The sequence below is a fragment of the Tigriopus californicus genome, chromosome 4, assembly GCF_007210705.1.
Source record: "Tigriopus californicus strain San Diego chromosome 4, Tcal_SD_v2.1, whole genome shotgun sequence".
Classification (NCBI taxonomy): Eukaryota; Metazoa; Arthropoda; class Copepoda; order Harpacticoida; family Harpacticidae; genus Tigriopus; species Tigriopus californicus.
The window spans coordinates 10716801-10733811 of NC_081443.1; the positions used below are offsets into that span (position 1 = coordinate 10716801).

At 42.2% G+C, this 17011-nt stretch overlaps 1 protein-coding gene across 3 annotated transcripts in view; it reads right to left on the reverse strand.

The window, feature by feature from the left end:
* LOC131878695 (death-associated protein kinase 1-like) overlaps positions 1 to 17011 on the reverse strand; it is a 61296-nt gene that overhangs the window by 43309 nt on the left and 976 nt on the right. The gene's annotated exons all lie outside the window — the stretch shown is intronic.

Sequence of the window (17011 nt, forward strand, 5' to 3'; positions counted from 1 at the left end):
GGCAAGGGTGCAAATCTCAGATGAGTCGGCTAGATTATGACACTTGAGCAACAATGTTTGAAATATTCCGTGTATCTATGACACACGCAATTTACCTCAAGGAAGGTAGTTTATCGAGCGAAATGTCCAATTTGACAATGGCAGGTTTTGCCTAGTGTGGCCAGGGATTGTTCACAATCCGAAATATATCCTAATGAGACCTAGTACATGACCCTGAAGGCAATTACCACGGATCCCTGTTCACATGAAAAATCCTTGTCTTTGGAGGGATCTTGAGGTGGCTCCAAAGCCTCCTCCAGTGTTTTATCAGATTCCCCCTGGATGTCTGAATGTCAAGAGCGGCATGAGGTAATTGCTCAAAACTGCAGCTCAAGTGAGGATCGTTATTCGAACTGATGAAAAGCAGATTATTCCTCGAAGATCGTACGCGACTTGGCACCCAAAACGAACGAAATATGACCTCTGAAATGGTATACTGGTAGAGGAGAATGCATGCCTTCAAGATGGATTTCAACAGGTTTATAAACTTTACGAAGAGTGTGCAAACATTGGACCTGACACTCGCATGAATCGAATTACCAGACGCTTCCCAACGCCTTGAGACTCTAAAACAAAGTGGAAATTACCCGGGACAAAAATTCAATACCCATTATACTGTGCGTCCCTTCACTCAGTTCATAACTTGAAATGGTTTTGACGTTTCGGGGCCCTTTGACAAAGGTCAATGATGATCCGTGAATTTTAGAATGTTCGGCAGGAAATTCATAGCCTGCTATTTGGGGGAGGTTTTCGTGGGTAAATTGCGTGACTAAAATGAATATGAGCACCCATTATTTCGCTTGGTTTATATTTACGAATTCTTCCTCGACGTCTTCCCTAGAAGATCTTGGATCGGGCTGGCAATGGCTCCATTTTAAATTATAAGCTAGCAGCAATCCAAAAAATGTTGCCTTGATCCTGCAGTGATATTTAGCGATATTATTAAGTGCCCTGAGAGAATCGAGTTAGATATTTGCTAAATTTGACCCACTACATTCTCAACCCATGTGTGTATGTGTGTCCCTCTGTGTAATTTTCCAACTACCTCCAAGCAATCTGAAAGGATGATAAATGGTCTCATATCACGTCAAATGTCCTCACTCCCTTACAACGATGAGACTGCGATCGTAATTATGAAGGAGGTTTCACAAAAGATCCCCACGCTATAAAAAGGTTCTGGCTTCACTACTTGAACAGTCTCTCGGCGGACTTTTTGTCTTCGGTTTTAATTTTTTCAAGCTTTCCGACGAGTAAAGCCATGCTCTATTTATCATTGATTGATTCAATAAGACTTTTTAGTTATTATCGTGAAGCTCGTCAAATTTTGCTAGGGAGAGTAGATATCCGACTTTTGGGCATGTTCAACTATCCAACTTATACTTTGATGCTAATACTGAGATTCTTAAAGTGGTCATTAAAACCCATTTGTCATAACCCTCCATGTTGTACACTTAAAAAAACAGTGTCTGGCTTGGTTAAATCCTTGAGCTCATCTTGAATTCAACCGATTTTATTTTAGAGTATTGTTATGTTACAGTAGCACAATTTTTGTGACCAAGATGGCCAAGCTCAATGTACGGAATGTTTTGAATTAAACAAGGGACTTTTGATGATGTCCCATTTCCTTCTCAAAATACTGTCGTCTATAATTCAATTCAATTCAATTCTGGACTTGCTTGTTGCCATAGGAATGTTCCTTGATTATTCGTTTGGAGACTTCAAGTACTCCTCGGAAGGAGAAGCAGGTCTTGTTCAAAACCACTTGATCTTTATATTTCCTTCATCACACAGCATTACTTGTTGAAGGCAGACTCGAGTCTTTCAATATCAATGTCAAATACAAAGCGAAAATAGCCACAAAAACCTATGGGGAATAAGAATAACAGAGTAGAACTTTAGCCTTGGAACTTTTGTTATTTTTTTGCAGGAACTTGAGGCTTTGAGATGGGTTTCAATAATTCATTGTTTTAAAGAATTGTTTACGGCCTATCTATATTTTACGTTGCTCGATTCCAAGATCAAACTTGGCCCAGAGCAATATCTAGTCACCGTTTTTGGAAGAAAATTGTACGTGCAAGTGAAAATGAATGCACTTTCCAGATGGCGTGTCCAAAATATCATAAAATATCCATGCTTCTTTTGGAACTTTCAATGTTCAAAGATAATGTATAGACCCACAACATACACGCCACGAAGTCTTGTGTATTTGAAAGACAAAAGCTAACCTGCTTGCTACCTAAGAATGCAGGCATCTGAAGCTTCCTTCCATGATATCAAGTCATTCCCAGCAAGGCTCGATACTTCATAAATTCATAAATTCGTCTCCAATAAGTGCTCCGTTGACCATGTTGGCACCCAAACCGAATATGATCCGAGATAAAAACCTTCACAGACCATGCTCAAATACATTGAATTAAAACGGCCTATTTCCACTCAGAGAACAACTCACCCATACCGATAGCACCTTCTCCATCTATGTACGTAGTACCCTTCCATAGAGCACAGACCCCTTGTTCTGAATTACAAGGCCATATTTAGTCAAGTCATTACAAATGAAGCGACCAGCAAGCAAGCTCATTTGACTAAATATCGATAAGACCTTTTACGGCTTGCATTTGCTCCGAGTTATTGTTCCCTAAAATTCAGACTCGCATTTTCCAACGCTCCCAATTTGGCCGGATTGGTGGTGCGAGGAAGTAAATATTCTTACGTTAAGTTAATTGGAATTGGGGGTTTCTACTTGCCACTCTTTGGAAGTGTTTCGAGGAGATGCAGTGAACGATATAGAAGAGTCGTTGGGGTGCTCATTAAAATTGCCCTGGAACCCTTTGAAAGTCCGTATCTTGTCACGACATAGTGTTAAAAAGGTTTTTGGAAGAAAAGCGATGTTTTCAATCAACGCGTTGAATATCCCTCCTTCTCCTCCTTGAGGCTCGGCACCATTCAAGCCTTCAAACCGGATCTGTCAGAGCCCTCTTGTCTCAGAAAACCATCTAGATTTCTGTTTGTGAGAACTGGATTGCTTCCTTCCAACCTGAACATGACCGAGATTCATTCAAAATTTAAGATCAAGCGTACAACCATCCCAAGTTGCTTTATCTTATTGCCACTTGGCCGTGGAGTGCGGGAAGTCGCGAATATGTTGATATCCCTTCATTGAAAATGAAACTTTTTCCTCTTCTTCTTGTCGTTGGGGATTACAAGGAAAAGTCACCGCCTTTTATCACCTCTGAGGTCTTCACTTGAGGTGTATATATGTCCTTTTAAGCGCACAATAGCCATCGGGTGGGTATCGGCGGCGGCGGAGGTATCAAAGTGTTTTTGACCGCCCTTTTCAATCTCTTTCTTTGGGGGATCCAGCTTTTCAAGCGTTATGGTAATGAAGATAAATGCATTTACGCACACTCCCACAATCGAGTTTTTTCCCCAGATCAGACACGGATGAGGCTCCACAATAAGCCGGTACCGCGATGGGTATTGTTCTGAACGGGCCAAAGGAAAAACTCCATTTTTGGTCAGGGTGGCACAGTTCAGTTCTCGAAAAAAGGTTTTCAAGATTATGTTTACTGTACGTAGTGAAACAGCTTTTAGGCTGACTCTTGAGAGGGGCTTGACATTCAATTTAGGTTATACTGCTGTTAGTATCCAGATGCTGATAGTAAAAACATGCTTCAGGTACCCTAAGGTTCTTTTTTTTGTTTTTACGGTTAATCGGAAGCTCCAAAGTGAAGAGGTTTTTTGGCCCAGAAAAGTGATGGATTGTATCAGACTCTTTTTCCCAAATGAGAAGTGTTTCTTGTGCCATGCCAAGAACCACTCTGAAAGTGCCGGGATTGTTATGAGTACGATTGTGTATATGTTTTTATTCCAATTTCTTTGCTCCTGTTCAATACCCCCCAACCCGCTTCAAATGAACTTTCAATCGGTTCATCCTCATCCGTCATTGGATTCAAGACACATCCTGGTCCATTAAGTCAGTACTGATCAGAGATTATTTTTCGGGAGCCTACCACATCACATATAGAAAGATATAATAAGGCTTCTATAAGAAACCAAATCTCGGCAGGCTTCCAAAGACAATGGCTGACCGTGTCCAATTGGCTGTTTTCACACGAAATTTCTGCCATTCATCACAAAGACCTCCCACCAAAATGGCCTAGAGCAAGGTGAGAATTGGGCCATTTAGCCATCAAATCCAGAAACCTCTTGAATGCGGTGAAATGGCAATTTGAGATCTTCCAGCCGGATAACTAGTTATTTGGGTCGGATCAGACCGGCGGCTTGGCGTTAAATACGACAAAATTGAGGACGAAAAATCCGAAATTTGACAAAACAGGATGCCATCCCCTCCTTGGAGAAAACTGGATGAGCCTGCCTCATCATCGTCATGGTGAGAGGACTTATTTTTCCAAGTATTTTCAGCTTGGCTTTAGATAAGCATCTTCAGCACAGGAAGTTTCGAAATGGTCTTGAGTCAAGTAAATTGGGGCTCAAAACTTTCGGTGGAAGGCCTGAAATTTTGCATCAAATTATGACCATTTTCTCTCGTTTGGCTGCTTGCTCACTAATCTGATGATAAGAGTTTGCTTCCAAAGATTACTTTTTGACCTTGAACTTTAGCGTTATGATACACATTCTAGACGCGCTTAAAAGAGTACGAGATAAAGAGGGAAAAAACCTTTCAGACACCTTTCAACCATTCAAAAGATTTTATTCAATTGTGAACAAGCTCAATTCACATTTTTGAGCTGTCTGGTCCACCATGACTTCTTCATCATTGGTCCTCAAACTTTCAGCTTCCAAAGCTAAGATCACGTCTCAAAGACAGATATTCTAGTTTTTTTTTCAACAATTCACCCAAAGCAAAAAGCACTTCCTTCCCTCCGGATACAATCTTATTTTCCAAAAAAGATCTTTGCCACACTTGTGGTTTGATGGGTTTGATTCAAACCATTTTTAACAGGGACATGCTCGACAAGAAGGAGTCAAGTGCCAAGCATTTTTTCCCGAGCTTAGAATTGGCTGGAGAATAGTGGATAAATGGAATCTTATTTCCCACAGGATATCATGGCGCCTTAATTCTGTGTAGCTGAATTTAAAAACCGGGGTAAAAAGAGCCGCTTTGAGACGTTAAGGAAAAGGAATCCGCTCAAGAATGTCGAGGTGGAAAAACAGACGGATCAGGAGGCAATAAAAAAGGTAAGAAATTCTAATCACCGCATATTTGGGACCTTAACTTTGGGATCTGCCAAGTTCCTCCATTTTCAGTCCAAAAAGTGACATTCTAGAGTCGTTTAGTTAAGCCAAGGACTCACACGGTCGACGCCATCTCTTCCCCATTAAAAACAGAGGTCTGTCAATATTTGAATTTGTTTTTCGTCTTTCAACGCAAAACTGGGAGTCACGCTTCCTCATAAATCATAATTGCCTGATCATGGTGGCCAAAGCCCAAGTCTGAATGTTGTTTGCTTAGAAAATATCTTGAAGACAAATCTCTTGTAATGTACCTCCAATGAGAGATGGCAAGATGGCTAGATGGTCCATTGTTTATTAAAAACATTATGGAGATGCACAAGTTCCTCTCACAACAAAAAGACTGGGGGACACCCAAAGTGACGTTGATTGCGAACATTTTATTGTTATATTTATTCGAGGAGTGCATTTGCCTCATGTCGATGTGGCGAGGATGCCGCCATAAAACCACAATTGGCATGACTTAAATGAGATTTACTCACCGCCTTTGTATCTCTATGATTTTACAAAGACCATTCGAACTCTCACTCTCTCCATTGCAACGCATGCCAGATGCTTTTGGGAATGAGTTGAATAAAACATATGCAAAAAAACTACTAGAACTATCACGGCAAACTGGGATCTTTTGGGGGGAATTTCTCGTTGGATCACCCCTTTAATGGTCAAATGGACTTGTTTTGATCTTAAGCGTGTACAAGCAACCATTATCAAAAGCAAAAGGAGGGGGTCCTACCATTGAGCTGTACCGGAATATCTCGTTGATCATCAGTCACAATGGAATCCAACTGAAAGATATTTCATTCAAGTGTGACCGACCAAACTCCTGAATACAAATCAGAATGGAGACGGGAGTAGAAGTCGTACTTGGGCGCCTTGAACTTTTCCCTCTGACCCAAGAGCCTTAGTTGCATACAATATGTCTGGACCGTGTGCTATGGCTCTAATGTACACATTACTGGTTGTTATGCCGTTTCAACCCCGAAGTTCATGGACACCAATTCTCGTCAGCCGTCAGAGACACTCGTGAGAATGCTCAATTTTCAGCACAAAGAGTGGCACGAACCCTTGTTTTATTGGGCCATTCACTCTTGCTTGCTCTTGGGCACATTACAGTTCCTGACATGACTTCCAATCCGGTTAGGATCAACTCGGACTGAGAGGCAGTCAATCCGAGGATATCCGTAGTCATATATACTTAGTCAGGATTGTATGAAGCCAGTTGGGCCTCACGGAGGAGCATGAAGACCAAGTTTTATTCAGATCGAAATTGAGGCATGTCAAGGGTCTTTGACAGTGAGCAAGAATGAAGTGACTCTAAATAAGACCTCATTAGGGCGTCATTTCCATGAAATCGTGTTCAAGGGGATTGGGAGAGACGCATCAACCTTGGGATCTGGAATGAGTGACAAGGCTCATGCCCTACAACACAATTGAACAAGATTACCTGTAATCCCAGACAGTGGTAGCTGGGAAGGGGCAGATTGCCGGGTGCAAGACAGATCCATTAATCCAGATATTTTATGACCCCGGATGATCAAGTCCATCTTTTGGGAGCCCCATTGTCTTGATAGAAGCTAAGCCAGGGCCAGTACGCGTTTTGAAAGCGATTCGGATTTGTTTGTATTTGCACTTTGTACTCTAGGCATCTTAGTTATGGATGCTGGAAAATGCTTGTTTCGTGACTCGAAAATAAAATGGTAAAAAAACAAAGGCATGACATGACGAGAGTGATTCACCCCATGGCTGAACGAACTCGCCGCGCTATCGACAGGAAAAAGAGAGAACAAGGGGGACGGGTGATAAATTTGCGGACAAGACATCCGTGAATATTTGATGAATTATGAGTCTCAACAAGATGTTACCACTAATCTTTGAGGGATCGACACCCCAATACCTTTCACCCATCGGGACCGATCAGTAAAAAAGTGCATTCCGAACTGGTTAAATGGTAGATCAACACTAAACTCCGCTAGGACTCGCCTGACGCGCCACAAACGACAAGGGTGACGAAATTAGCTGGGGAGAAGTCAAGTTCGTGCTCAGAGATCACCGCAAAGGACCTATCAATATCCCATTATGCCACACTGGTGCACATCATAAATATTCGGAAATGGCATAAGACCTCTCAACATTATGAGTCATGGCAGGAAACCAAATCTTTATAGCACGAGTAAGGCATTGCGCGTCTACTTTAAGTTCCTTTCGATTCTCTCCGACGCTAAAATTGATTATCTCGTCTTTTAGTTATTGCAAAGAAATAGGCATTACAACCAAACTCAGTGGTGGAAGCGCATGCATGGGGTTGCAAAAGTATGGGGAGAACCATTGGAAGGTATTAGGAAGCTGTTGGTTAAGGTACCATAATTGAAAAACCGTACGTACGTCTGACACTTATAGAGTACATATATGGGGCCAAGAATAGAGGATCTTCACTTCTTTCCCTCATAGGTAAGTCATTTATGGGTCTTTTATGCAATCATCTCCAAGTCTAAAAGCACGATTGGAAAATGGGATCTCAACACATTTTTTTTTTTGATCGGATAGCCGGCGTTGATTCACGTTTAGGCCGTTATTCGGGAGAGGGCTTCATTCAGTTTGAGAGCACGACGCACTTTGGTCGGATTATTTCAAAATGAGTTTTCAGGGTCCCTCCCCGAAATGAGATTCATCTTGACAAGTTGTTACAGTAGCGGAGAGAGAGAGAGAGCTATCTCTTATCTTCAGACAATTACGGGACAAAGGCAGTCTTTGTACAGTGTATGCGACTTCTGTCCACACCCAATTTGGAGCTGAACGTCCTCATCCCGACAAAGATAAAAACCCTGGATCCCGAGCGATAGCCGAAGACGGATTTTTAAAGGGCGCCTAAATTAATGTCTCAATTGAAACTTGGTGGGGCAGTCAGTCGTTGTTCGTCCCCCAGGATTGTAAATTCAATTAGCGGCGACATTCACGTTTGTTTTGCCCGCCAAAACGTGAGATTACATACGGACTAAGCACACTTGGGCCGGATCAGACCGGGGACTCGACTCTCGAAACTGGCAAATCATCCATCTCCAGTGAGACGACGGGAGCTCCGAAGATTTTATGGCACTTCTCTGGCCCTTGAATAGTCATAAGAACAATCTGGCAATCCGAGGAAACAAATTGCTTCGAAAACTCGCGTTGACATATCAGCGGCCTGCGATCTTCCGAAAATCGTAAACCCACATTCGAGTACATAAGTAGTGGGACCACGTGGAAACGAATTGAGGACTAATCTCAGTGTATTTCGATCACGAACGTCGAACACTCCGGAAAGAAGGCACGTGATAGGACGGAGAGAGTGTTCAAGGTATCTGGTTTCGGGAGACCTATTTTGACAAATTTAATCTGGTTGCAGATCACACGAGATCAAGTAAGCCAATTCAAGGTTGGACCTTGGCTTCCGTTACGCTGAGGTCCATGTCGACTCATTCCTTGTCCTCGATGGATTTGGATGCATATTGGAGCCGGGCTCAATTGGAAGTGGGTCATCGCGCAACTTGAGCTTGGCGCCAAAACCAATTGCTATGGTTTTTGACTTTTTGGATAGGCTCGATTTTTGTGAAATGTGACGAATGTTGAATGGGATATCATCATATTCTCCATAGTAACTTTGGGATTCTTTTTGCTTAGTCACCTTCTATAATGTGATAGTTAATGATGACGTTAATGAAGGCCTAAATAGCTGGCTCTCTCTTTAAGAGAAAGATTAAAGAAAATGTTTTAATCGATTTTGCCTTTTGACAAACGACCTTCATTGGCTTTCTTAGTTAAACTAAAAGGAAAGTAAAAAGTCCATTAGCATTTAATCTTATCCAGTTCTTTTCAGGATTTTCTAGCTATTCCAAGAATTGACTTCGTACTTTTTCAAGCTATTAGTAAAATTAGACTCAACAAGCCATAAACAACAAAAATTCAATTAGCAATGATACAAAGCTCACTGTGTGAAGACAATCTCAATAACCAAATCCTGGAAACCAAATTTGATCTTGAGAATATTTATGACAGCCGGATGTACCTAATGCATGTCTTCTTACAAGAGTACGTTAGATGGGGGTTTGACGAGGAAGTTGTTGGCTCGACAATTGCTTTATCTAAGGAGATATCCAACCAAATTCTAATTGATATCCTTCCGTTTCATTTCCCCAAATTGATCTATTCACAAAGCTTTTCTCCAAAAGAATGAAAAAGATCCTCCCTTCACTTGGGCTTTTTCTCGATCTTTGAAGGGGTTATTCTTCCTGTCAAAGATGTGAAACCCATGAAATACACCGTGAAATGGTTTTGCCTCATCTTGGATTGGTCTCGCTTTAACAGCCATTTTATTCAGGGTTAGGACCTTGTCACTTACATCAAGAGATCTCTCTTTCCCTCTTTGAGTTATTCTCACGTCTTCAAAACAAAGATCTCCAAAGTTCAAAATCGGATCCTAAAACATACCTGAAAAGGAAGCCAAGTTGTGTAAGAGCAAATGATCTCGGGCATCCTTGACCATGCGGGGTCAATTAAAGAGTACACAGCACGTCATTCTTGGGCTTGAGAGGCACCATTACGAGGATTCTGGTTTGGACTTAACAACTCGCTTCAAATCGGAGACTCTGGATAAGACATTTCTCACAGTTGTTAGAAAAATGCAACCTTTCATTTCTTGGCAATTAGGACTCGTAATGAGCTCACTTGTCTATGTCTGGTCCAAGTTGAAAGCTCATTTACTCGATATGATTCGGCCAAGCATTATTCCCTTTCAGAAGTTATGAACACTTTTGACCAATCATCCATGGACAAGGCGAGGATAATCGGAAGGCCTGACACATTTTATGCATATCCTGACTACCTATAAACAAGTGACCCTGAGTAATTAACTAGATCTCAATCCAAAGACTTCGAGTTTGAGGCTTGATTTTTATGAAGATTGCCTTTTATGATGCAAAGTGCATGACGTCCACTGCCGAAAATCACATCATTCTCGGTTCTATCAAGGATGGACATGAATGAATAAGAAGAAGCTCCACCAAGGCCTTTAAATTTGTTGACGAGGGCTGATGAGGTGGGAATGATGAAGAGCAATCGGTTTTACAGCACGAATTGGTCGCTTCCTGGCTTTGTTTTCGTCAGTGGCTGTCAGTTTTCTACTCAAAACTGGTTGGCATTAGCATATTACCTTTAGCGTCTGCAAGCACTTTCATTACGTGCAATTATCTTGTGCTTAGACTGCTGGGTTTAGTAGGGTTTCGTGATGGTTTTAATTAGTTCGAAGCTATCCCCCAAAACCTCGACATTGACGCTAAAACCACCAGTCAAAAGTCATCATTATCGGGGCTCAAGCATGAGACCTTGAAGAGCTCCTAATTTTAATGGAGGATCGTCTTGATCTTGAATCAATAACGGTGAGACCCTGCAGATCGTTCACACCAAACATTATGAGGCTCAAGTGCTAATAAATTTGTCAGGTCCTCGACATCTTGTCGCAAAAAAAGCTTTGTGTGGAAAAATTGGCACCAGATTGTAAATTTTGCTCACATGACATTGGCCCCCAAGGTGGACTGACAAGCTCGTTGTTGTAGCGAGATTCATGACTTGAATGATGATGGCGATATATTCACAAGAGAAGAGGTGTCTCGGAAGTCAAAATAAATCTCTGACCTCTTCGCTCTTTCCTCTCCCAGTGTATAACAGTCCAAAGGAATTCCCAGCATCTTTCTTTCCCGAGAGGTTGTGGTAGAGGTGGAGGGAACGGCAAATAAATCCTATCTTAATGAATCAATACCACACAATCAAGAACAAGGTGCCTGCCTGGCAGCAAAACATTCGGATGAGCCCCAACCTTGAACACGATCACACTTGAAACCTGTCTAGAACCACTCTCTTGTCTTCATTTGAATGTCAAATACTTCATTGGCCAGGGAAAAATGCCCAAATGAGCCTGCTTCCATAAATGTTTTGGGAACTAAAATGTCACTCGGGAATCTGAGGATTTGTCAAATTCCAACGCTCTTCTCTAACGGAGTTTGGGAATGCTTGGAATTCGTGGGCAATTTGGGATTGTAATTGGTATGCAAATAAACCTTCAAGAAGGCCCAGCATTGGACTAAATCCACAGAAACACAAAACTGGCTGAGTTGATTTGCAAGATAACCCTAATGACTGTGGCGGAAGCAGCTGACAGTTGACCACGGGGCCGTTCATAGATATCAAGAGTTTAGCTAGATGGATTCCCCGAGAATGGACGCGTCAAGTGCCTGACAAGGCGAGGAGAACCGAGAGGGGCTTAATTGTCCCATTTAGATTGGATGTAATTAACCCAGGATTAGATGGGTTGAAAATAGAACCTAATGGCCTTGTCTTCAAATAGCTGCTAGGGTCAACGGGCCAAAAAAAAGGGCCATTCCTCTTGCTCACAGAATCGGTACACTAATGGATGCAATTTGCAATATTTTGCGAAACTCACTCGGATAAAGTTCAGGCGAAGTCCATAAATCGAGGTAATCTGGAAATTACAGGTCTTCGAACAAGCTTTTTTATCCTTTAATTACCATGCAAGAGCACTCTCCTTCATCTCTGCCCATTTCAATTAGAGGCTTTAAAGTGAATCTCGAACAGAAAGACAGAGAGAGCAAACCGGGGCTACTGTGAATGATGTCGGGCATTACCGTCTCTGCGTTCGATGTCGTGTGCGTGCGATGATAATCTATAAATCCTGGACACTGAACCTGTAAATGTTCGGCATCTTGGGCGCCATTTTCAAATTTAATGTGAACTTCTCTCGACTTTCAATTAGCAAAAACTGTTGAGAAATAGCCAGTCGGCACATTATGCCTTCAGTCCCAACCACGCACGGATCGAGACTTGAACGACAACAGATGATGGAATTCTCCCAGAGTCGAACCATGATAAATGAACTTCTACGCTTACAGTGGCATCGCTTGTCCCTAATGGGTAAGAAGAAAAAAACCCTCTCTTTTTTTAAGTATTGAGCCATCAAGACCCTTTAATCTTCAATATCCGCCAGCAACTTCTTACACACATGCCCATGTCTCGGTCATTACACGAAAGCTTTTTGTCAACTCTTTTGGGAGTCTTCAGCATGTACACAACAACAACAACTTCTTCCATATTCGGGGATAGATTGCGATCATGGCAAAATGGCAAATGTGTGAAACCATTAATCAGCTCCACCGGGAGTTCTTTAGAGGTAATTGCAAGGCTTTTAGTCCATCCCGATGTGCTCCAAATGTCGACGAAGAGTATCAAGTCTTATTCTTTGGTCTCGTTTCAGGGATTAAACGCATCGCATCGCATCGTCTCTCTCTCTCTCTCTCTCTCTCTCTCTCTCTTTCTTTCTAGCTCTATCTTCGTATTCAACACCATCAAAATGTGCAAGACCCGCCATTATCGTCATCAAATGCAATGACTTAAGCCATTCTGGAGTGGCCAAAAAGCCTTGCGCTTCCACTTCAAAGTGTCGGATGGATACTCTAATTTGAAATCATGAGCATGAATCACATGTGCTTGGATAGGAGAGACAGGGACTTGGATATCACCCATGCCATGATGACTCAATTTATATGCACTCTTATTTTTCGAGCCAAGAAGAACAATCCCGGTGAAGCTGAGAGCAGGCATTGCCTTTCCAAAGAAACATCTAGACTTTCAAGTTCTCATTGGCTTACGTATTCGAGGCCATAATCAGATCCCTATATAGTCAGATTAAGTACTGTACCCAATCTGGTCACCTCCTTTTAAGTTTTTATGTAACGGGTTTAGGGTTGAAGGCTTCGAAATCGAGAACAGAGCCGGACCTGTCGACATGAAGAAACTCATGTGATCTTGCAAAATGAACATTAAGAGAGATTTGTCGGTGAATGCATGATTAATTGATACCCTGTCATCTTTGGAAAGGTCAGTTGGAGCGAATTTCACTTTGACTTGAGATAATGCACTGGCATCCCTCTTCCTCTATCGCGATATTCCTTTGAGAAAAAGAAGAAAAATGGATAGTGAGATCATTGGTAAGTGCCAAGATCCATTTTTTCCCTCTTCTACCTCAGACTAGAATTTGGCAACAAGTTCAAACCAGACTTTTGCATCTTGAGTCTGTGTAACTCTGCCGAAGATTGAAGTCCTCGGAGATGAGAAGGAAGTCTCATCTTCGGACATGAATAGCACGAGTCATAAATCAAAGCCGAGCAAGCGCTCCTATGCCCGCTTTGCACTCCATACTCCATACGTATATCCCAGGTAGGTACTTGTGAGTTGGGAGTACATCAAGAAGCTCCTTCTATCCAAAGGTAGGCTAGATCCATTTGAAGTCATTAATATCCCCACGCAACCAGGTCATCCATCTATGTGTTTGTTGCGAGCGGCTCGTAGTGCTTTTGAAGCCCGGGGAATATTTTCAGGGGTCGAGGGGAAAGCCTTGCGGGACCCCACCCAGTATTTAACAGGGTTTTTTTTCCAGTAACAATGAGGCACTTAATTGGTCCCAGGCCGAAAGAATATTGGCAAGCTATGGCAATGGTGACCAAAGTCTTGGAATGTCAGGATCTGTCTGTTGAATGTGCAGGATGGCCAATCAAATCTGGATGGACATCAGGACGAACAAAGCGCATTCCAAAGGGCAAACAAAAAAAGGAACTCGATATGAAATATCCGAACGATTTTCCTCGAACCAATGATCTGGCCTACTCATTCTTGATAATTGCCCCCATTTTGAGGTGGGCTCTAACCTGGAATCATTTGTTAGCATCGAAGACCTGACACGATCGATTTGGCGAGGCTCGAGAGATGTTTTGAATATCCTCATTCCTTCGTCATTAGTTACTACTACTTAGAATACCAAGTACAAAGTGGGAAAAGAAAATCCAGGCCTGTGGTCAAGAGATTTGTTTACAATCGTCTCGAAGTCCTCGCCAAGAGGTAGCATTGTTAATAAAGAGGGGCCTTTTATGAGGACTTGGATTTGAAATATCGCGATCGCTTTGGCCTCTCTCGAGTCGACCCCCGGTTGGTTATTGGTGCTCTCAGTAGGTGTCTGTGTCCGTTTGGAGGTAAGGCGAATGAAAACTTAATCTTGTTCTTCGCGGTGGTTGAATCCATTCACAAGCGTGAGCCCAAATTCCCCGTTGATGAACCATCAACCAACCAACCAACCAACCAGTCTAGCAGCCAACCAACCAACCAACCAACCAACCAACGAAGCAAACTCTTTCTCTTTCGCCTTTTGAAATCGTACGTTCTTGAGCCTCATCATGAAGATTGTAGATTGGGAGCACCTTGACCCGAAGTGGCGTTCACGTTTTTTTCAACCACGATGTTACACATGTATTTGAACACGTGCATTGGATTTGATCTTTGAGGGGAAAAACGGTATTGAACTGGCCTGAGCTTGAATAGAGGGTTAATTTCAATTACCCTTGTAAAGCATTCCGTCTTCTTCATGATCCCTTTAACATTTCTGAGGGCGAGATATTGATCTAAAACATCTAAAAAACCGGACAACTCAAAACCTTGAACATGCTGTTTATCGTTGAACCACTACCAACCGTGCTCAAAGGGTGCCATGTGGAGAGATCTCTAGCAATAAACCACAGTTAAGTATGGGAAAAGCGGAAGATGGACGCTAATTAGACTGACCAGGATGGGACCAATTGTCCTCTTAAAGACATCGAGGTTCATCAAATACTACATATTTGTCCGCATTCCAACCCTTCTTATCGCAAAGAAAAGTCTCGTGCTCGGTCAACCGTCGGAAGATCGTTGGATGGAGATGGAGGTCGTCTAAGCTTCATCCAATCACTGGCCCTAACATCCGTAAGCCGGATCCAGTAGACGTGTCCAAAGTAAGCTTCCGAGCGATCAAACCAAAAACGCACACCCAATTGTGATTGTCTTTATATCCTTTTGACTGACATTGCTTGAACAGTAGACGCGGATTTTTTTAAGTGCACTTCTGCGCAAGTCTTAAGTGGCTTTGTTAACCACTAACACTTTTTCATATTGACAATGCATCGTTCATAACACCTTGCACATTTTTGAACGTTCTCGGCTTTTCTTCCGATGGCTTCTTGTTGTGTTCTGAACCTGAAAATTGAACTTTGCTCATCCGACTTGTGACATGAGGTTCTTGGAAGATGACAGGAATGCTGCCTGCCCCCTGGTCAGAATCAGACATGGACTTTGTCTCAAATTTGGAGCCTTGAAGAATTTGTAGTAATGTCGTGGAGGCGTTTTATGGCCCATATTGAATTGGTTCGGCATGAGGGCAAGACGGATTGCATGCAATCTTGAGCAAATAATAGCCTTTTTTTCGTAATCTCCAAGGAGGACTTAATCCCACTTCACCACCCTGGGATTAAGATTTCAATCTTTCTACACACACAGTGCAATGGCCCATCTGAGACGCGATATCAAATTTACCATTCAAGCCATCCAGGTTTTATGGCCAGTGTTTTGGAATTGGCGTGAGACGAACAGGGATAGGATCAAAGTGGCAGCTTTATAAAATAGATCGCGAATACAACTTGACCTGGAGCTCAAAAGGATTGCTTAATGTTCCGGTGGGTTCATCTCTCTGAATAAAGGGGGTCACGCCTTGTTAGCGTTGGGCGCAAAAAAGCCAAACTAGATAGAGATATGGATTTACATGATCCATTGTCTGATGTAAACAGGGCGAAGAATTCGAGGAGTTGGATGCAAAAGCCCTTGAAGCTAAACATATTTTGGAAACCTTGAGCATACTTAAGCCCAGTTGACATTTGCCCTTTTGATCACTGGTTATCAACTGTATCAGCTGTTAGTCATCGTAAAGCCCAGACTGGAGCTAAATCTTTTCCCTTCACAACACAATCGTTCAATTGACGTCTAATCCTCTTGATTCAACAGATGACACATTCCGTTCAATCATACTAAAACTCGAAATCAAAGAATCAAAAGCAATGGCACCTCCTACTAACCAAATACAACAATTCACGGGGAATAAACTTCTGACAATCACTCAACCTCTCCAACAAGACCAATTCTTTGAAATGCCTAGCGCATACCTTTCTCCAACCAACTGGTTTATTTCTGCCTCTTTAACGAATTGGAGCACAACGCACATCATACAGTCAGAACTTGTTCGGGATCAGCTTTTAGATTCAGACAATTTATGCCCCAAAATATGGCCTGGCCATGATGTATCTTTACTCAAGGCTGAAAGAGTCCGGGCCTGGTCAATAGGATGTCTGATTTGAATCTATTTTAGAAAAAGTACGACAAAAAACTTCTCTTACAATTAGCGGAAGGGACTCAAATTTTAGGAATGTTGTGGACCCGCTATACGGGGTATGTGGGTATTTTACATTTAGGGCAAACATCCTCGTACGCACAAGTCTGAAATTTTGGAACGCTAGTTATACTAATTTCAAGCATCTTGAAGTCCCTTCAGTAACAGCCTATTATCAATATCCAATAGCCAAATAGGTCAATTGAGGAATTCTTGACACGTCCACAAATTTACTTTAGGTTTTTCAGAATAACCTTCGTCTTCTTCGAATTTTTCTCCGCTAGAAATTGGTCGGAAGAGTCGATTTTCATTGTTAATTACACTCTCTTAATTCGTTGCGATGAAACAGAGGGCTCTAAAACAGCCAGAGAATCGGCTGAATTGCCAGACAGAGCAAGGTGATGCTTTGAGCTCGCATTAACCGTGCATGAA